This window comes from Megascapheus bottae, chromosome 11, assembly GCF_031878675.1.
Source record: "Megascapheus bottae isolate mThoBot1 chromosome 11, mThoBot2.hap1, whole genome shotgun sequence".
In the NCBI taxonomy this organism is placed as follows: domain Eukaryota; kingdom Metazoa; phylum Chordata; class Mammalia; order Rodentia; family Geomyidae; genus Megascapheus; species Megascapheus bottae.
This window is the reverse complement of record NC_143519.1, coordinates 31270445-31293266: the sequence shown is the minus strand read 5'-3', so window position 1 is coordinate 31293266 and position 22822 is coordinate 31270445. Positions and strand designations below refer to the sequence as shown.

Here is a 22822-nt window from a genome sequence, read left to right as displayed (position 1 = left end):
ATAACATTGTTTCAAAACTCAAGAAATCCATGAACAATGTGTGAGTACTCTCATTTGCCATGCTAAAATGATAAAATTGTATGGTAAATTCCACCTGCTGCTCTTTAAACAGTATAATATTAAAATAAAAATGCAAAGTATTATTTTTTTCACTGTTTAAGTACACTGCACTATTGCAGTCTTCCTCAAGCTCTCAAGATTACCTCACATTTAATCCAAAAAGACTCTCCTCACTCCATAACAATTGTCTCAGTCGTTTAGCTTGTGCTTTTCATTCTCTCTGCCTTATCACACTTCACTACCCATGATGTAGTTCGTCATTTATATTTAAGTGCCCTGTGCTTTGCAATATGTTATACAGAATGGAACATTTCTGTAGCTCTTTCCTTCTTCCAAAACATCATTCTGTGAGAAGAAAGTCAGTAGATTGTCAATGTGTTTAAAGATAACTACATATTGTTATATTTATCTTATCCCCTCTCAGTTTCTTATTTTTCTCTCTTCTGAACCCAATTTCCCTTTCTCTATCCACGTTTTGACTTATTTAATCCATTTAACCCATATGTATATAAATGCATATACATATACCCTCACCAAACATCTATCAAAGAACAAATTGGCTAACATTGCTGTAAATATAAATATTTAATGTGCATGAATGACCATATTCTATTGAGGAAAGCTCAATGATGCTGAAAGAAAATAAATACAAAAATATTTACTTGACTATATAATAATGATATGATCTACAAACATATACAAACTTTAAGAGTCAATTCTAGATAGCTGTATGAAAATTGAAATTTGTTTTTACATTTTTATATGTGAAAAACATATGTCTATGCATACTTCCAAGATCTTAAAATTGTGTTCAGTGAATTCAACAAGAAACGTATGAAAATGGACTTCATATTGAAATTAAGTATACTATACTGCAGAATATCAAATTAAGTTAATATCAAAGAATAATAGATAAATTCTGAGATATATTTTTTAATTGGTCAGAATTACCTTTAGTTTTCATACATTAATATTTATAACAAGAGCTTAGATGGGGTATAGTTGTATATTATCCATGTTTCATCCTACAATTTCAGTGTTTTAAAATAATAAGGCACCTTAGAATAAACTTATTTTTCTGCTTTGCAATAAACTCAAGCCATCCCAGCAGAATTAACAAATAGTACTATATATGTATATATAGCTTATTATTATAAATTATATGTATAATTTATATAGCTTATTATTATAAATTAAATGTACACTTTATAAACAAGTATTGTTTTATTGATTAATATTAATTGACATTTATTTGAATACACTTGCAATTTTAAGTTTCTGTGTTTTTCCAAACATATGGAAATTTGGTCACATTTTTCCTTTTCTCATGCCTGTAGAATTCCTTATACTCCTCTCAGAAAACAGTTGTTACTTTCTGAATATTCAGTCTTTCCATGTGGCACATTTCCATCATTTTAAAGATGATATGCTGCATCCATTTTGTGATCTTATGGTCCTGACCTTAAAGAAGTTAATCTGTACTGCCCAGTCTTTGTTTTTGGGATCTGGGGCATTGTAATCCCTCAACTTATGGCTCCATTGAAAGGAGAATATTTAAAACCATGCCACCAAATTATTCTTACATGTCCCACTCCTCTAGCTACAGGGTGGGTTTGGGTGTATAAATGGTTTATCTTCCTTATGTTCATCTCCTTTTACATTCTCTTCAACTGTTCCATATGCACAGAACCTGAAATAGAGTTAGTCTGCTCTGCAAGTACTTATCAGGGCATCAACCCAACTTTACATTTCCAAGTAGATTGACACCCCAATCCATTACTATGTAGATAGTCAGGAATTGGAATTTTAAGAAATATATCACTTACTTACACCCAAAACTAGCCAAGGTCTAAACTTACTTTTTCATTTGGATTTGCTTCATGTTCTGCACACTTGTGTAGTTCTAGTGTCTCCATTCTCGATTTTAGTAAATCTCTTCTTTATCTCTTTCATTTTTTTTCCAAAAGAAATGAAAACTAGAAAACAGGAAACAGGAAACACAATGTATAAAACAAGTGGAATATTATACTATTGTATCTTCATATATTTTAATCAAGAATTTTGCGCTGTTACTATTGTTTGCAGATAGAAAATAGAAATTCAAAACTACCTGAAATCACATTTTCAAGATTTCCAATGAAAACATTGTGAAATAATTTGAAGCAGCAAATAAAATGTGAAATGTAAGACAGAAAAACAGCTAATAATGACAAAAGGATAAAAACAAAATGGCCACAGCCATGTTCTTAGAATGCTGGGGACATATGACAAAAGTCAATTCTCCTGTCAACCAGGGAAATCTCTCATTAAGTCTTAAAATATATTATTATTATATAAATATTAAACCAAAATATTATTTGCATTCCAGAAATCTACTATAATTTTGAAAAGGATGAAATAAATCCTATCTGTATATTCTGGTCCTCCAAGATTAACCAGCTGAAAAAGAAAATCTTATTGAACAATCTATGTGCTAAGTTATTTTCATATACAAATAAGAGTATGATAGAGCTTGGTTAATAAATTAGGTACAGAAATAGATTACCAATAATTAATAATAGAATGAGGCCATTATAGTAATGTTTTGTAATGAAGGTTAAAAATCAAGTTATGATATGTCATTTCTGGAAATTACTTACTTAGAATTGACATTAGACTAGAAGCATTACACTCATAATCTGAATTTTCACTTATTAATTTTTGTTGGTTGTGGGGCTTGAACTCTGGGACTGGGTGTTGTCCCTGAGCTGGTCAGCTCAAGGCTATCGCCCTACCACTGGAACCACTGGGCCACTTCCAGTTTTCTAGTGGTTAATTGGAAATAAGAGTCTCTCAGTCTTTAGTTCCCGGGATAGTTTTGAAGCCTGATTATTAGATCTCAGCCTCCTGAGTAGCTAGGGCCATTAGCCCTACTTATCTGCCTTATTTTTGTACAACTAATTTTATAAATATATAAATTAAGAATGAAATACCACAGGTATCTCAGTTCTTACCCTATGGTCTTTATTTGCAACTATTTGCAAATATTTTTGCTAGATTGCAGGAGTAGCTCATAAATAAATTATGATTGATCAGTGCTAGTGAAAATACCACATAGATTTAGGGAGACAGTGTAGCTACATTAAAATTTTGGGAACAAAAAATGTACTCATTTATGTGTGTCTAGTGCAACTAAACCAAAAGGAGACATACCACCTATGTTAGAAGATCCATTTATTCCACAGAAGAGATCTTAAAAAAAAACAGCAAGAACATGACTGATATGCAGAATCCTTTCAACACTTAATTTGTTCTCCAGCTGCTTGTAAATACTCTAGATGCAAATAAACTTCCCCGTAGACCATTTTCCCTCTGAAAATTTCCTACGTAGTCCACTTCATTTTTAATCACAATAATTTCTCCCATAGACATTTGACAGTTGGGGTTGGCAGCTCTTTAGTTTCTATCTAGAAAGGTTTCATTACTATTTTTTTTCTCTTCTAGACTCCCTGCCTGAATCCTGCTGTTAGCACATTTGGTTATTAGGCAATTACTCCGGATTGACTGTTTATTCCCAGATTTGCCTTTCTAACTTCCATGAAAAATTTCCCACCATAACTTATAACTTTCTCCCAAAGTTTATCCAGAAATTCAACTCATTTTCTTTATTTTGTCTTGTATTTCAATACTATAGCTCATTGAGTATTAACATTATAAATTATCAACAATATCTTAAATAACATTTATTTTTATAGTAGAAAAAAGATATTAAAACTAGTATATAATGATATAGTGATAAACATCTTGACAGAAAGCAGATGATGGGAAATATTTTTATCCTGGGCTTACTGTCTATACCCATCATTTCACAGGATGAGTAATCACTGCTTCAAGACTGAGTTATGGCGAGAGAGGTGAGGAAAAAAACATTTTCAGTGAATATGAAGTATGGTAAACTGAGAGAATAAACCTTAACAACCTGTCAAACAGAGTTCTTTGAAGTATAATTTAAAAATGTTATTTTACAATCATCCTTCTTTGAACAATAAAATAACAGACCATGAGTATTTTAGAATATTACAATATAGTAAAGAATCTACACTTGGGAATCAACTTAATATTTTAATTGGAATTAATGTGAACTTCAATATGTAACCTAGTCTTATTTGTAAAAGTTGTAACTAATCTCACCATATATTTGATTATATATGAAATGAAATACAGGAAACATGAAATATTTCAAATTATGCATTTGAATACAACTAAATGAGTAAACTATTCCAACAAGTATGTATATGTTTTTAGAATAAATAAAAGTTTGCATATTTCTAATATCTAAATTTTTGTTTTTAGCTCTTCATAATGCTAACAGTTATCACTTTTATCAACTTCCAAATGTCCACTCATTACTTTGAGTACTTATGGACAGATACCATACCAACATACAATTTATTTCTATCAAGTTGAGCACATTTTTATATTCTGAGATGACCCAGGAAGTTTAAAGCAACACTATACAAAATGATAAATGAAGTTGAAGATATGTAAAATTAACACTGTTCATGTAAACTGCCATTAACAACAACAACAAATGTTATCTCCTTAATGTAGTCATAAAATTTAGCTTCCACAAGTATATAAAGAAGAGATACCATGTTATTCAGATTTCTATACAAGTTTTTCCTACCCCATAACATTTTTCTAAAACTTTGAATAAAATGAAAGTAATTACAATCTATGATAAAATAGATATGTAAACATTTTATAAATCTATTAAACTAAAAAAAAAACCAAGAGAATGGACTGTTATTTGCTTTTAATAAACCTAGCCAAATATTAGTGCATTTGATTTAATAGAGTTTCTGGCTTCTGTTGATACTGAGTAAGCCAGAGCCCTAAGCTTCAAAATAGTTATTGACTGTCAGGAAGGCAGAAGTAATAGGACTGTGTTTGATTCAAAGATGGTCAGATAAGTCCTCAGATTTATGAATTCACAGGACCAGAAAACTATAGCAAGGTCATAAATCATGTTAAATTCTTTATATCTTTTATCACTTATTTATAGGAGTCATTAATATCTAAATTTAGTCATAAAGGTAACCCATGAAACCTCAGAAAATTCATAAATTGAAGTTATGCTGTGGTAATCCATGAAACCTCAGAAAATTCATAAATTGAAGTTATGCTGTCAAATATTTTTCTGAGCAATTTTTAGTGTGTTCTGTGGCTATAAGGAGTGGAAATTATCATGCATTTCAAGTTTCAATTTGTGGATAAGTATAGTGGGCATTGAACCTAGGCCCTCAACCTAAGAAATGCCACAGTGCCTTTGTTTTATTATGTGTTGAGGTAGGATGTTAGTAATGCTGATTTCTCTTTGGCAGGCTATGGAGTCAGTTGCCCCTGCTTATCATCTCCCTGGGACTAAAGCTTGGCCCACTATTTTTTCAGAAGTTTTAAAATTATAATAATAAAATAAAGCTTTCACAAAGGAACAGTACAATAACAATATTTTTTTTTAAAAAGACAGATGCTGTCAAGGAACAGGACCTTGTATTCCATTGGAGTGAATAAGCTCACTATTCTTGGCTTACTTATTCATAGACGCTGAAGAGATTTAGTGAATTAGGGCTCTTGTTAACTATGAATACAGAACTAGTACATTAAATGTTACGTGTGTAAATTTTACACTTATGCGAATTTGCTAAGATATTTATAGCTTAAAATTCTGCCAATTTTAGATAAATATTGGGTGGCAACGTTTTAGCTTATTGATTCGGGATTTTTACTCAATTGCCTCTGATTTTGTATCATAAATCTGATATATACTACTTAAGCTGGTCTCATAGAATAATTGTATGAACCATACTGGATTTTTTGTGTTTATTAAAAATATTATTTCTTGTTTTGGGCTTGTTCATTTGTATATGCATGTGTACACGTGTGTGTGTGTGTGTGTGTGTGTATGTGTGTGTGTGTGTGTGTACTTTGTTTTGTGTTTTACTTGCTTTGATTTTTGGTAAGTGGATGACTTAAAAGCGCTATGATTTAACGCCAGTTTACTGAGTTCTGATAGTACCAAAAGAGAACATCACTTAAACTGAACCTGGTATTTGCATATCTTACGAGAGTTAAAAGTTTAAAATGTTCACTTTTTAAAGCACACACACATACTTTCTCATTTTGGATGATATGCCACATACTGCTTGTTAGAAAAGGTTATTTATAAGATTTTTTAGACACCTGCAAAGCAATCTGCTTGAGCATTATTACAATAGCCTGATTTAAATATCAATTTTGTCAGTTTGAAGAATTAGATTTCTGCAGTATATCAGAATTGACTTCTGGTTCTTAATAAGATGACAAACTAATGTGGGCTGCCAACTCCCTCTCCCAATTGTAACCCTAGAGATGCTGTAGGAGGAAAACTGACACGATTGAGTTACTTATTTAACATTTTTTTGAAACAGTCCTAAAGAAAAAAGAAATTTCTTATGTTTCTAAAGACTGGAAAATGCCATCTCAGAGCAGAAAAGGGTGATGGTGTCTTATGTTGTGTTTGGGGAGATATTCTGTATTCTTAAATATAGAAAGACATTACACATAAAGCTCTCATTTCTAAATCCATTGCCAACGAAAGGTGGAAGTACACAATCAGGAAATCTCTTAAAGCTCAATTCAGTGAAAACAATCTCACTGTCTTCATAGTGAGTGTAGTTGGTCTGCTCTTCAAAGGGGACCATCAATACACCATAATAATATCAGAATAAACATGTGGACAGTCAGAAAAACTTGGCAACTGTGGCTCAAGTGGTAGGGCCGTAGCCTTAGCTGAACAGCTCAGGGATAGTACCTGAGTTCAAGACCCAAGACAGGAAAAAAAAAAAAAGCAAGAAATCCTGGGCAACATCCTGAAGCTCTCAGAACTAAGTTTAATCCAGTCTACCTCTGCTATATTCATACAATGTTACTAGAAAACAGGTTAATTTTATATAACAGAAGTGATTATTTTGAAAAAGTGATTTTCTCTAAAACTTATAATGACTGTGAACATATTTCAGAAGAAAAACTATAAATTATGAAAGGCTGTTTGCAGAATAAAGTACACAGTTCTCAAAATATTATACTTTTGGGAGATACAAAAGATGAAAAGATATTGAATACATGAATAACTTAATATTTCCAAACTTATCTAAATAAAGTATACACATGCTTACTGACCACCATAGAAATTTGTCAACATTAATCAACTACTGGGATACAATATTATACCAAATTATACCAATGAAGACTCGAACAATGTAAAAAAAATGAACAGTATGGCATAGTGTCTTATAATAAAATATAAGAATATCTGAATTGAAAATGTAAAATTATAAAACTCTGTACTTGTCTATAGAAATGCAATCTATTGAAATGCTTCTGGATGAATACTTAGTCTTGTTAATATAATTTCACAATATCTTTCTGTGAATCGAGCTTGAGAGATTTTTCTTATTTGAGACCTGAGATTTTTCTTATTTTCTTATTTACTGTTCTTGGTCATTTCCAATTTTCTAACATACAACTCAGTTGTTCTATTGATGCCAAGATGACTGCTCAATTTTTACAATATTCCTCAATTTCCTTTTAAACTAATCTTCATCAATCCTCCCTTTCATGGTATTAGTTTTCAGGATGTCCAAGATATTATTATTTAATTTAGGGTATGAAAAACAGTCATCCACCTGCCTTGAATAATCAGAGGTTCATAAATTATTTATCTCTTTCTACTTGTATACCACAGAATTCTTCTGAGTGTTAGACTCCAATACCTAACAAACTATTTGACAACTCTGCTTGATTATCAAATGACAGATTACACTCAAAACTCAATATCATAAGGCTTTTATTTCTTAACCAGATACCCCATCAGTCTTCTACCATTCATATTATCTAATGCATTAGTATCTGTACTAATCAAAATAGATATTCAAAGTGATATTAAATATATTATTTATATGTTCTTGAGAATGCTGCATGCAATTTATTTAAAGGATTGTTCAGTATTCTCTTTAACTGCTCTACAATGTGAATATTAACTGTAATCTCAATAAAAAGTCTTTAAAACAATGTGAAGAGAATATCATGTTTTGCTTGTGGCAAAATAATTAGGGAATTTTTAAGAAGTATGAACATATCTAATTTACTTCCAGAACCCTTATCACATTTTGTTTAGTTATATATTACTCAACCTATAAAAATATGAAATTAACCAACTATTAACTAAATATCTGTTTACTGGGATTATTTAGATTATTGTAAGAAATAATCCCATAACATCTAATGTGAATAGCATCATCATACTTCAGCAGCTACTGCATTTACTAGCCATCTGGAAAAATATCCTAAGTAGAGGGGTCTGCATTGGGGTCTGCATTGTCATGTAATTTGTCATTCCCTATGACAATTTCTACATCTGCCAAAGGATATGTAAAAGAGAATAAACATACTGAATCATTTGTGTTTCCAATTTTGTGACTCAGTTTTGGAACAGGGTCATATTAGCTTTGATATAGACCTTAGTTAAAACCCATTATAATGAGTCATACCTAACAAAAAAAATCAGAAAATTAGTTTTACCTATAAGCCTTCCTAAATCTGCCTATTGCTATCCTTTTATGGTAACCTGTTGTTTTTACATTGTTCATTTGCTTAAATTCCCAAATAGCCAGCTAAAATATTATCTTGACTTATTGGTTTATTTTTTCTTCATAGCCTAACATGTTTAGGTCAAACTCTCACTCAGCCTCTTTGAATCTTTCAAATAAGGGCTGACTTAAAAGAAGGCCTTTGTTTCCATTTGAACTTTCAGTCTTATCTCCTTTTACACTGTTTTTCCTTTGACCCTGAAACACTACCTGTAAATTTGTAAACACATTTTGCTTCATCTACCCACAGACCTTTGTGCTTTCTGCATCTTCTCCCTGGTTTGCTGTGTGTCCATTCTTCCTGGATTAATTCTAACTCATGGTGCAGAGACAGAAATAACCTCTCTTACTGGGAAAAAAAAATTCATGACCTTTGTGTTCAAAGTATATCCAAATGTTGAAGACTGCTTTTCTCATACTGCCGATGAGCATTATATATTCTTCTCCTGACTTGTCAAGGGATAGTAAAATATATTGATATATTTTTAATTATTATGTTATGAAAAAATTAGAATATGGTTAACTATGTGAGAATCACAACCCCGTGGGACAGCCAGAAGTCTATATTTCTCTGTAGAAGCTTGCTGTGATAATAACTGTGGAAGCACATATCCCCCTTTAGCTGTATAAACATCTGATTCAGCTTTTGGGACCAAACATAAGTGAAATCATTGGAATAATATCCATCACTCAAATTTCTAAAGAAATCTTTTACAGTGAATACAGTCTTTTCATTCTCTAACTTAGTACAGTGTAAGAGTAAGGTATACTACTGATGTTAGTTGGTTGGGGCTTAGAAACTAGGAAAATTAACCAGGAAGCAAATTTTGTGTCTACATGACAGCAATATCATATTTTCCTAGTAGTTCATTTATGATCAGATGCTTCCAGAACACTGTTTCATACACTATACAAGGATTCTTACATTTATTTCGTGCATGCCGATTTTTTTATTGCATTTTTGTGTTGATATGTGTTCTTATTGACTTAGACTAGACTGGTCTTTAACTCATGATCCTTCTGCTTCCATCTCCCATAAGCCCATAACAGGCTGAGAATCCAGATGGTTCTCTTTTCTTTGTACATTTCATTCTTATTTAACCAAAGTAACACATGTCCTTGGGACCAGAAGTACAAGAACAGTCTGAGAGGACCTTTATTAAAAACACATGTTATTTTTCTAACTTTAAGTGGTAAAAGCCAAGGTAATTTCAGAGTTAGTCTCATTATAGGTATTTACTTTCATATAGAATATATTTGAGCCTTTATAAATAGATAAAAGGGTTGATTTGTGGGGCTAAGAAGCAGCTGTAGAAATGCCCCCCACATTTTTTAAGAAAAAAAAAGTGAAAAATTCCCAAAGAGAATCAATGAAATTTAGTGTTTGTGTGCCAAGGTTCTCAACTTTATTGGTATGCGAAAGTGATATTTATGGGATTCAAGAAGAAAAATTCCAGCAAAGCTCATTGTCATTATGTCCTAACTTTTAAATCATCAATAAGCACACAAAGAATTAATGCATTCTGTAGGTGCTGCTTACATTCTACCCTTTCATAAGAACAGTATGCATTTAAGAAAGAAAAGTACATTTTAGGAGAAAACTGTGCTCGTCCTTCATACATAAAATAGAGAATTTCTTTTTGTCAAACTTTGGGACTGAACGCCTGATCACTGTCCTTGGGCTTTCCTTAAGGCTAGTGTTCTACCACTTGAGCCACAGCACCAGTCCCAGCTTTTCCATGTGTGTGGTACTGAGGAATCGGACCCTGGTCTTCATATATGCTAGGCAAGCACTCTACCACTAGGCCAAACTCCAGGCCCACCAAATCGAGAATTTCTTTAAGTACACCAAACATACGTTTGTGCCAATTTTTTTGTGCAAAGTTTTCACTTCGACAAGAAGAAGAGAGTATAAAGTAAAAAACAGCACATCAATAGAAAGCAAGGTAAGTTCTATGCCCTTCAGCTGAGTGATTTAGCAAGCAGGATTACAGGAAAGAATCTGCAAACAGTGGGGATTTTTCTTCCATGGAAAGGTGGCGATGATTGTAGGAGACAGACTCAAACAGCTGGTTGAAGGATGAGACGAAATAAGAAAGCCACAGGCATTTGGACAGAAGGTGCTCCTAACACAACAAAAAACAATTTCACATAGTCACGGATGTTTGGAAAGTGAAAGCAGCAGACAGACCACCCTGTGTGTGATCATCTGAGATGGCTCCATTTCTGTAAAACTGTCATGCAGCCTCAAGGAGAGATCCATTAAAGCGAAAGCTGAAATTGGACTGTAGCTTCGCAAATCCTGATACAGAGGCAAGGGAAGAGACCCGAAGAAACTTTATGCATGAATGGGCATCAAACATGGACTCCACAAATGTGTACTAAAAAGGACGGAGACAATAATTTCTAGAAAAAAAAAATAAAGATGAAATCAGTTCTCCACACAGAAAAGCACTGGTCATTTGCCTGTTCAATATCCTTACAGTTGATGGGTATTTTTGTTGTTGTTCATTTTTTGGTATTTTTAAAATATTTTTATATTGCTCTTCTTTGAATATTGAATATAGAGAACTGAGATTAGTCTTGGATAGATTTGAATTATCTCCTTAATTTTCTCAAAACAAATTGCTACCTTTTGTTCATCATAGACCAGTGAGAAAGACCATGAAATACGTATTTTAGTATGAGAGACATTTTAAAAACTGGTTGTTAAGTCATACCAATTTTAATACTGTAATTATCCTAAAAAATCCTTCTAAATGTATTTAGAAATTATTTTTATCTTTAAAATTCAAAACAGTGTTGCAAAAACTTGATAGTCTATATTGATAATGTATATTCTTGAATATGTATATACACGTGCGTCAATATTAATGATAAATAGGTATCAAATAAACAGAATTGATCTTCATGAAAGAGTTCTATCTTTGAATTCATATATATGTATATGTTTGTATAAATATATATATATATATATAATATCTTCTCCCAAATAACATGAACATAGCTCAACCCTGTTTAAGGGAAATAGAAAACAATGAAGAATAAGTCCAAGTAAGGGGTGAAAATATAATTATAGAAGTGAAAGAGGTATGTGTTTTAAAAATGGAGCATTAAATTACAATTCACTGATAATTACAGCATAAATGTGATTTTAGGCAGATCCAGAATAACAAAGATTGCATAGTTTTGTTGGCTACAATGTCATAAATCTACAAGTACACACATTGGGCTGGTATGCACTGGTGACATATATTAATATTTACCTATGACATATAAACGGTCAGCTTAATTTTAGTTATATTCTAAAATCTAAGTGCCAGGGATTGTATATAGAGATTTCCTTCTTGAATACTTGTTTGTTAAACATGACATTTGAAATATGATGTAAAAATCAATGTTAATAAATGTTTAATTAATAATGTAAAAAAGAAAAAGAAAAGTATTTAAGGGCAAACTAAAGAATTAGCTGAAGTATAAATAGCATCTATGGATATATATGGATATACAGAGAGAGAGATGGGGAAATACACACACACACACACACACACACACACACACACACACACACACATATATATACTCATTCATGTGTGCACTTGCATGTACACACACACACACACACACACACTCACAATATCTAGGTCAATGCCTAACAAGAGTAAGAAATTGATACAAGGGAAAGTGGTAGACAAAGTAGACAGTCAGGGGAGAATATAATCAAGAACTATATTTTGTACATGCCACATACTCAGGAAAAGCTGGAAGGGGTGCTGTAGCTCAAGTGATAGACTGCTAGCATTGAGAAGGCTATTACCTTACAGACCTAATTAATTAACGATATTGTTCCATTTTATTTTCTTTTGTGTTTAAAAGTGGTAAATGCTTCAGCTGATTTTCTTTTATTAGTTTTATTTTATTGCCTTTTTCCTCTGCTAGTTTTAACAATTGTCATGTAATATGTTTTGTATAGGCTTCTTCAATTTGCTGTTGATTGTGTTTCATTGAGCAGGTACAAAATAGATGTACTCATCAAAAACTTTAAGCAGCTATAATAAACTTAAATATGTCTTTTAATTTTTTCTTCGTGTTCTTCTTTTGGGAATACCATTTTGATATATATTAGGCTTCTAAATTTTGTCTAATGCTTATGGTTTGGCCCTCTTTTCTAAAAAAAAACACATTTTTTCCCTTCTAGGTCTATAAACTTTATTTTAAACTGTTACTATGTTTTGAAATAAAGTATGTTTATTTGTAACAGTTACTTAAAAAATAATTCTTAGTCCTTGTATTTCAGCATTTCAAATTCTCATGAACATTTTAGTGATTCAATGTTCCAATCATCTGTTTTAAATATTTTGTTCATCTTTAAAAGATTTAACAAGGGTAGTTAGAATTTAACTTGCACATAGGTATATACAGCATATTTTTAAAACAGAGTCACACTTAACATTTCCATAAACATCTACTTAAATATTATTTCTTTCTCCTAATTTTTTAGAATTCTTTGGAATACTTTAAAATTCTTAAGAAAATCTATTAATGTCCTAAAAGTACCTTTTGAATTTTCATTTTTAGCCTGTAATTCTAGCTCCCTATGAGACTGAGATCCCAGGATAGAAGTTGAAAGCCAGCTTAGACAGAGAAGCATACGAAACTTTATTTCTAATTTATCACCAAAACAAGGCTAGTACTGGAGGTATGGCTCATGTGGTAAAGTCCTAGCCTTGAGCAAATGGATCTTGGGGTTCACAGTGCCCAGGAACAGAGATTAAGCCCCAGGTCAGAAAAATAAACAAAGGGGAAAAAAACAACAAAAATACCTTTTTGTTGTCTTAGTTGATTTCTAAAGAATGCATTGTTCTATGTATTGTCTGATTCCTGTTATGACTTGGCCTGTTAAAATACTTACACTGAAATTGTCTCAAGATTATACTCATTTGGGAGTGAGCTTATTGGTAAGTAGTTATTGAGAATGGAGCATTCCTGTAAGGCATCCATATGTTTTCTCATATGTGGAAATTAGGAAAAATGAAGATTGGCAAGTTTAATACTACTTGATAGATATGTGAAAGGGAAATGATGAAGGGAGGGATAAAAAAAGATTTCTAGAAAAGGTAAATATAATCATGTGAGAACCTATGAAACCAAAATTGATTATTTTCACCCAATATACAAAAAGTAAAAGTGGCTAGAACCATGAATGATGATCTATACATCTGGAATCCAAGTTAGCTACTCTGGAAGCAGGGAAAGGATGTGAGAGAATTAGAGAATAGAGTAGTAAACTTTTCAGTTAGGTGGATCCTACTTCAAAAACACAATTCTTCGTTTCAAAACACTTATTGTTGAATGGTGAGTGGCAGAAAAGGGTAGACTATATCTGGGATAGGAAGCCTGATCTATAATATTATCAATGCAAAATAATTGAGAATTAAGTAGTGGAATTAGCAACATGGTGGTCCTCAATATTATCAGTTAAAGGAATTTCATTGAAATTTTGACTGGAAAGAAAAAGTCTTATGGAAGTAAATTCAGACAAAAAACTGAAATAAAGGTATCAAGATATCAAAATAAAATCAAAGACTGAATAGATTCCTCGCAGTTGAGAGAAAAGTAAACTAAAAAACATGCACATTTTAATGCATTTGGGAGTTGATGCAGAACCAAAATCATATAAATTTAGAATTTATGCATATTTAACAGACAAAGAAATACCAACTAAGGTTGTTTTTTTTTTTTTTTTTTTTTTTTGAGGATGGCAAAGGAAGGGATGGGACTGGATGTACAGGAGTTCCTAAATACAAGAAGAAATATGTTCATAGACAAAATAAACAATGTCTGAAAATATTACTTTTTATTGTATTTTATTGTCAGGGTAATATATACAGGGGTTACAGTTATATTCATCAGGTAGTGGGTACATTACTAATTGATACCCCTTCTCAAGTTTTTCTCCCACTTCCCCTCCCACATTCCCTCAAATCATCTTTTTTGCATTTAAATTTCCCTGAATAATGATTTGAAAAAACAGTAATAAGAAATCAGGATGAGGAAGTAACAGGCGAAGAGTAGAAAAAAAATTGTTGTATTGTAAAAGGTGAAAGATGTACACAATCTGAAGATAAACCATAGTGTGGAAACAAGAGGTTTATCTTTGTGATTGTTGTTCGTAATGAAGTATGTGAAGTTATTTCTTTTCTCTATTGTCCACTTTTGGTTAACCTCATGTGGTTACTGTATTTAAATTTGATACATGGTAAATACATTTATGTGTTTATTTGAACTAGGGAAGGGAAGGGGGATAAAATATGAATAGGGCTTGGGGAGAAGAAAAGGGGGACAAAAACATGAGAAGGGGTATCAAAGTTCCAGAAGTAATGCATCCTTTACTGAAGAATGTAACTGTAAACCCTCTATATGTTATCCCAAAAAATAAATTACAGTAGACAATGAGGGAGAGGTTACAATGGTCAATAACAAATGTATGCATTACCTTATTTACTTAAGTACATCACCTTTATAATGAAATAAAATTAAATTAAGAAATAGTTGTTAAATATTCCTATTGCCTTTTCAACAGGTTAAAAAATCATCATCTTACTGAATTTGTTAAATATTCACCTAGGAAAATAGCTAAGCCATATTATTGAGAGAAGTAGTCAAGGTTTGGGAGACATTGATAGCAACCCCTGAATTTTATGGTCAAGAAACAAAAGTTGAATACAGAAAACAAGATGATTGGAAGGGAGTCGGGGAGGGAAATGGGAACAAAATCATGAGAAGGGGTATAAACGTTCCTGAAGTAATGCACTCTTTACCTGACCAATGTAACTCTAAACACGCTATGCATTACCCCGACAATAAAATTCAATAAAAAAATTAAAAAAAGTTGAATCACTAAGGTATTTTTTCCCTCCAGAAATGATCAGACACATAAGAACAGATGAAAAAGAGTCATGAATTAAATGTGACCACTTTCAGTTATTTGAAACAATTTTTAGCAAATGGAATTAAGGAAAATCCAAGATGATTAATAATCATGGAGTGTAAATTTAATGTGAATACTATGTTGGTCAGTTTCAATGATTCATGAAGTTGACACAAAGTATCAACTTCTTATGTTGCTTACAGTTGGCACAGTTTATCATAATGAATGAACACAAAATAATATTATCCCAGGGAATGGCAAAATAGACAAAATGCAGGTAAAGCATCCTGACGTTTTCAAAGGCCTTTTCCTGACAAAAGTGTATAAAATGGGACTCATTTTGCAAAACATTTTGTGAGACACAGAAATGATTCAGTGTTCAAGGCTGCTATTAAAATTCAGATTATAAATATCATTTTGTGTTGGAGAAATACTAGCACATCAGAAAGGAAACAAATATAACTGCCACAAACAGCTCAAGAAAGGAGATGCAGTGTTATCAACTGTATTGGTAAAAATTGTGAAAATATTTTTTTCCATCTGTCACTCAGAGCTAGTTTTATAAAAAAAAAAGGTCTCTTGCAGTATAAATGCCTTGAGGCTTGACATTGCTAATGTTTTTCTTCATATATAGGAAAAAGAAAGGATACTTCGATGTTAAGAGTATTAAAAAGTTACTAGAAACATAAATCGTAATATTTATGAGGGAGCAAGAAATTGACAGGCAAAATAATCTGAAGGTCAAGATCATTTTGGGCCAATGATTAGAGGCTTAAAATGAAGATTATTGAGGAATTGAAGTCAGCAATTATTGCCCGATGCAAGGTATGTGTTTGAGATGGGGTAAAGGATTTAAACAATGAAAGATAATGCTTTATGGAACACAAAGATTATGATATTATAATTTAATATCTTAATATGGTGTTCATACACAGATAGAAACTATCATTTATGAGAAAGGAATCCAGATAGAATTGAAGAAAAATATGACGGAGTGAAGGGAAGATACAATGAGCATAGTCTAAAAGTTATACATTTTATATCCAATGTCCACTTTAAGACTTTTATTTAAACCTAAAGCTAGAATAATGAAATAGTGTAAGAAGGAATCTTCCATAAACTCTCTCTTCTTGTGCCAGTACCAAGCTGTTTTGATAATTATGGAATAAAACTGAGGACCCAGATATTAAACCACAGACCTATGGCCACCTAATCTTTGACAAGGGAACCAAAAAAATAAAATGGAAGAAAGACAGCCTCTTCAACAAGTGGTGCTGGCAGAACTGGTTAAGAACATGCAGAAAACTAAAGTTGGATCTCTCTTGGTCACCCTGCAGTAGAATTAACTCCAAACGGATCAAAGACCTCGAGGTAAAAGCCGACCCTCTGAAAACTTTACAAGAAGCAATAGGAGATACACTAGGCCTCCTTGGCACAGGTCGAAACTTCCTTAATAAGGACCAAGAATCACAACAAATCAGAGAAAGGCTGGATAAGTGGGACTGCATTAAACTGCAGAGCTTTTCTATGGCAAAGGACATAGCTAGTAAATTAATTAGGAAGCCTACAGAGTGGGAGAAGATCTTCACCAACTGTACAACAGACAAAGGCCTCATATCTAAAAATATATCAACAGCTCAAAAAATTGAATCAATCCAAATCTAATCTCCAAAGTAACAACCATCCCATTAAAAGATGGGCCAAAGACTTAAAGAGAGTCTTCTCTGAAGAAGAAACAAAAATGGCCTATAGACACATGAAGAAATGCTCAACATCTCTGGTCATAAAAGAAATGCAAATCAAAACAACTCTAGGATTCCACCTCACTCCATTTAGAATGGCCAGTATCAGGAAAATGAATAACAACAGATGCTGGAGGGGATGTGGCCAGGAGGGATCACTACTACACTGTTGGTGGGAGTGCAAACTCGTTCAACCACTATGGAAAGTAGTATGGCAGTTCCTCAAAAGACTAAACATAGAGCTCCCCTATGACCCAGCAATTCCACTACTTGGCTTTTACCCAATCATCCAGAAACAAGGACATACTAAATCCACTAGCACAACAATGTTCATTGCAGCACTATTCACCATAGCAAAGATATGGAACGAACCTAGATGTCCCTCAGTTGATGAATGGATCAACAAGATGTGGTATTTGTACACAATGGAATTCTATGCTGCTGTCAGAAACAACGAGATCGCCCCATTTGTTAGGAAATGGAAAGACTTAGAAAAGATCATATGAAGTGAAGTAAGCCAGACTCAAAGGAACTTAGGCTCAATGGTTTCCCTCATTTGTCATTATCAGTAGAAACCTTGGGCTCTCCTAGAGCAAAACTTTGATACATAGGACATATAGTATGATGCTAAATGAAAGGACCTCTAGGATATATTTGGTTATTTGAAATTGTTTAGGGAAGGGGGGAAAACAAGATGAGGGGTGGTGGTGGGAGGAGGGAAATGGGGACCAAAACATGTGAAAGGGTATCAATGTATGTGCATTAATGTATTTTCCATCTGGCAAATATCATGTAACCCTTCTATTAATTACAATAAAAATATATGAAAAAAAGAAAAAAAAACTATCTCATCAGGTGCTAGTGATCTCATGTTAATTTTTATTATACCATATAGCTTCTGTTTCTAATGAAATAGAAAAAAATGACTTAAAGCAAGGAAAAGCAGTGATCAATAGATGTCTTTATTGCCTAAGAAGTATAAAATTTTTAAGACTATAGAACAAAACTATTATGCAAACTCTTAGGAGAAAGAAGTCTAAAAATCCTATTTTTTATTTACAATTTTCCATGATACTAGACTGAAATTATTGAAGACTCTGATATGCACTTCCTACCCATTATAATTAAATCAACTATTCCTTTGTTGATATCCCCAGTCTGTCTTGAAAATCTCATACCTCTATAGTCTGAAGTTTGAATTTCACCCTGAAATGGAGTTCTGTCATTTTAATTAAATTCAGTACAAAATAGAGATGATAAGATCAAATCTTTGATGGCATTCTTGAATTCTCTCATACATACTCCATAGTCTCCTCTCAAGTGCAATACAGTATTATTAGCCTCTGTTTCTAAACCTAGCACATCTGCTCATAGCAGATCAACATTTTTCATAAAATCTAGATAAAATATCTGCAACAGTCAAAAATTCTTGAAAGTAAAAGGAGGTTTTTGATTATTTAGTTAGATCTTGACAAGGAAACAGATATACTAAATATCAATAGGTCATTCCAGTAATCAGGATTCTGAGGTCCTAATGATTGTTCTTCAATACCATCCCAGAAAGAAATGTATGTGAGACTCCCTTTCCAAAGTAACCAATAAAAATCTGGATTGGAAACTTGATTTAAGTTGAAGTACAAGAGATGAACAACAAAAAACAAGTCAACAAGCTAATTACTGAATTCATACCCCCATTTCATCTAAAAAAAATAGAAAAAAAGAGAGAGAATTCCTACTGTAACTTCACCTGCTTTAGATCTCCACTTATCTTCAGATTTCAGTCTATCAGTGTTTGAATTAACTTTGACTTACCTATCAATAGAAGATTGTGATAAAGTAATCATGCACTCAGAATGATTTCCCAAGCTCTATCTGAGTAAATACTACCTTTCTTCTTACAATATATCTGTTCTTAGTATTTTGGATATAATATTGGCCCAGGGGACAATCCAGTTTAAAATAATTTTAGTAGTTAAATATTCTCCTTGTAACAAAATATCCTTTATGATTTCAGTAGAGAATTTAGAAGAAATACTGGAATATCACCAATACCAGGGGAGTTAGATCAATATTTAACTTCAATTTTGAATGATGGCACATTATGCTTGATATTCTTGCTCAATGTATTCACTTCAACCTACTGTGTATTTGATCTTTAGAAATGACCTGACAATTTTTATCTTTGCTTTGAGAGCAGAATTGAGCCATTACCATAGATGTCTGGTGTCTAATGGACTCCAATGAACAAAATGACTCAAGTTATTGGGTCAATGATCTGTGACCAGAAAAATCATCTAAATCTATGCTGACAATATGGATGCACTGAATAATTTGCTTTAAAATTATTTTTCAAGTGTTAAATAATATAAGGAAGAAAAACATTTTGAACAACTTCCTAACATTGCAATTACTGAGTAGGCAGTACAATAAACAATTTCTCACTTTATTGAAAGTCACTAGGTAATAATTATTTGATGATACAGAAATTAATTCCAGGTCAAGAACTAAACCAAACTGTTAATTTTCTAGGTTTTCAGAAGGGATAAAAATACAATATGCTTGCCTTTGACTACATGAAAAGGACATTTATTATTCAAGAACTGAGAAAATGTCATACAAATCAACCCAACTGTTAATTGAATAATTTAATATTAGTCTTGTCTTTTTAACAAAATGGATTAGTTGAAAAAATGCATTGTTACATGAGTCTGCGATATCACTGAAAGGATCTCCTTAGTCTCTAAAATAGACAAAAGTCAATTAACTACCAATAAATGTCATTTCTGATATAATCACTGATAATTTATCTGTAAAGTAAATGCATTTTTTCTTTTTTACCTTTCATATAATGTAAATGTGGCAGAAAATGTTTACATTGAATTGCATTTATTTAAATAACTTATTCACTATTTTCATAATTTACTATTATTACCTCAAATTATGTAGATAATTCTCAAACAACTAAATGCTTAATTTTATGAAAATGAGAATAATAGACAATTAGTACATTTTGTAAAATTTCAGTCATTTACAATGTGATTTTTGCTAAGTGAATACAGTTTATTGATACTTTATTTTTATTCAATGATAACATATTATCAAACAAGATATATATGTCTACCTTCTTTCATACTGTTCAGCTCTTTCTTTAGGAAACCCAATGATTAAAATGCATAAATAAAATAACAGGAACTGGAAAATAAAGCATTGGAATTGTATTCCAATTGTATTCACAAGTTAATGATATTGTGAATATGAGAATGTGTTAATTACATAGTAAATGCAACTGTATTAATGTAGTTAAATAAACTAATCAGGAGTTTGGCCTTAGTGGTACAGTGCTTGCCTAGCATGCACGAAGACCTGGGTTGGATTCCTCCGTACCACATACATAGAAAAAGCCAGAAGAGGTGCGGTGGCTCAGGGTTGAACATTACCCTTGAGGAAAGTCCAAGGACAGTGTTCAGGCCCTGAGCTCAAGCCCAGGTCTGGTAAAAAGAGAAAAAAAAAAGAAACTAATTATCAATCTTTATGTAGGGAGACAGTAAAGAGAGGAATAGGTTACATTACTGGGCCCAATTAATCACATAAGCCTTTAAGACCAATTTACAAAGTCAAAGAAATTCAGAAGTAAATAGGATCCATCGTACTGATACTGGTTTTATAATCAAAGCCTACATGGGGCATGGAATTTCTACTCCCCTAGCGTGGAAACTAAACCCAGACTAAGAGCCAACTCACATTTCAGGCTTGCGGGATTTGCCGAATATCTGCATTGAAACTGGAAGCGGAATCTTTCCCTTCACCTTCCACGTTATGTTCAGACAACTCTTCTGATCATATTTGTACCAACAAAGCTCTGAGAAAAATAAATAGCTAACCACAATAGACTCATGATTAATAGAAATATGCGGTGAAAAATTTGAGTTTTCATGGAGCAGGAAGTGTGCTTTAAATGTCAAATAACAAGCCCTGGGTGGCGAAAGGAAGAAAAAAAAAGATAGTGAGGCTTGAGTTGATGCTCCAGTATTAATATACAACAAAATAGATTTGTATGTGATCATAGACATATATACATATGTAATATGTTTATATTTATATACATATATAATATATTGAAAACATATATATGTAAATACAATATACTTATATAAATGTATATACTGTATATGTACACATATACCTATATATATGGAATATAGCCACTAACTTTTTGGTAAATTATTACAGTAGTTTTGATACATAGTATCATCCAGATGGATTTGAATAATTTTATACAATGTTACACATTTGTGAAACCACATGGAATTTGGAACCAAGTAATAAAAATAATACAGTTTACTTTAAATCAATTTAAATATTAATTTTGTAATGTTAAATTGTAATCATGATCCAAAATAAAGAAATTTCTGTCTCAGTCTAGAAGCTACTAGTTGATCTCCAGATTTTTAGTCTGGCAACTACACTCTAAGCAACTGTTCACATTCACAAAGCAAATGGTTAAACACTGAATTCCTCATTCATAAAATTCAACTAAAAATAGTGGTTTTCATATTAATGATGAAATTTATAGTACATGTATCTATCTATGAATTAATATTTTGGAACAAATGTATATTTTGTTCATTTGTGTTCTTTGTTCTACATTTTCTCTTCCTCAATCCTAATTTTTATGACTACTGTGAACAAATAGCTTGAAATATTGCACTTGTGTTCGTTTCCACAAAGTGATATAATGTCATACATTTTCTTTGTCTAAGAATTATGTTCTCTATTAATAACATGCTTTCTCAAAATAAAGAAATAAGATGTCATTAAAATGATCCTTCTTTTACTTTCCCTTGTATTTGGAGTTGGTCAAATTTAATTTCCTCTATGGTTATTGACAATAAGAATGTCTGGATAATGGATTTTTTAAAATTCTAGTCTACAATTTCCTGGAGAGATGTAGGAAGTGAGGACAAAGGATAATCCATAATGAATATTACAGAAATTCATGAATTATGTATAGTAAACACTGAATTTCAAAGAGATCCTGATAAACATTTAGGAGGAAACAAACACACATACACACATGTTAAATGTTATTTTCTTCTGGTTTATTTCACTTATTCTTTGATTTGTTACATATTTTGTAATCTTCAGAGTGAACACTCATTCCTCAATCTCATCTTTCCAAGTTAGGCGTATGGTAAGTTTCTTGAAGATAGTTTTTACTAAAATTAACATGGCCAATGGCAGAGACAAAATATATCAGTGAAATCATCTTAAGAAATCAATTCTTAACAAAAGTTGTCACTGCCCCCCAAAATAAGTAGGATTTAAAAGTATGAGGTGTGTTTACTTATTATTCTTTAATCTGCCCAATTCAGACATATTGAATGAAATGTATAAATTATGGTTGTTATTACTTTGAGCTG

At 32.0% G+C, this 22822-nt stretch overlaps 1 long non-coding RNA gene across 1 annotated transcript; it reads right to left on the bottom strand.

Annotated features, from left to right (window-relative positions):
• Window positions 1-1600: 1600 nt before the first annotated feature.
• On the bottom strand, window positions 1601-21247 carry LOC150056874 (uncharacterized). Its single transcript, XR_016537000.1, has 3 exons — window positions 21144-21247; window positions 1920-2036; window positions 1601-1750 (listed from the first exon to the last, which is right to left on the bottom strand). It is a non-coding gene; the product is annotated as an uncharacterized LOC150056874 (long non-coding RNA).
• Window positions 21248-22822: the final 1575 nt, after the last annotated feature.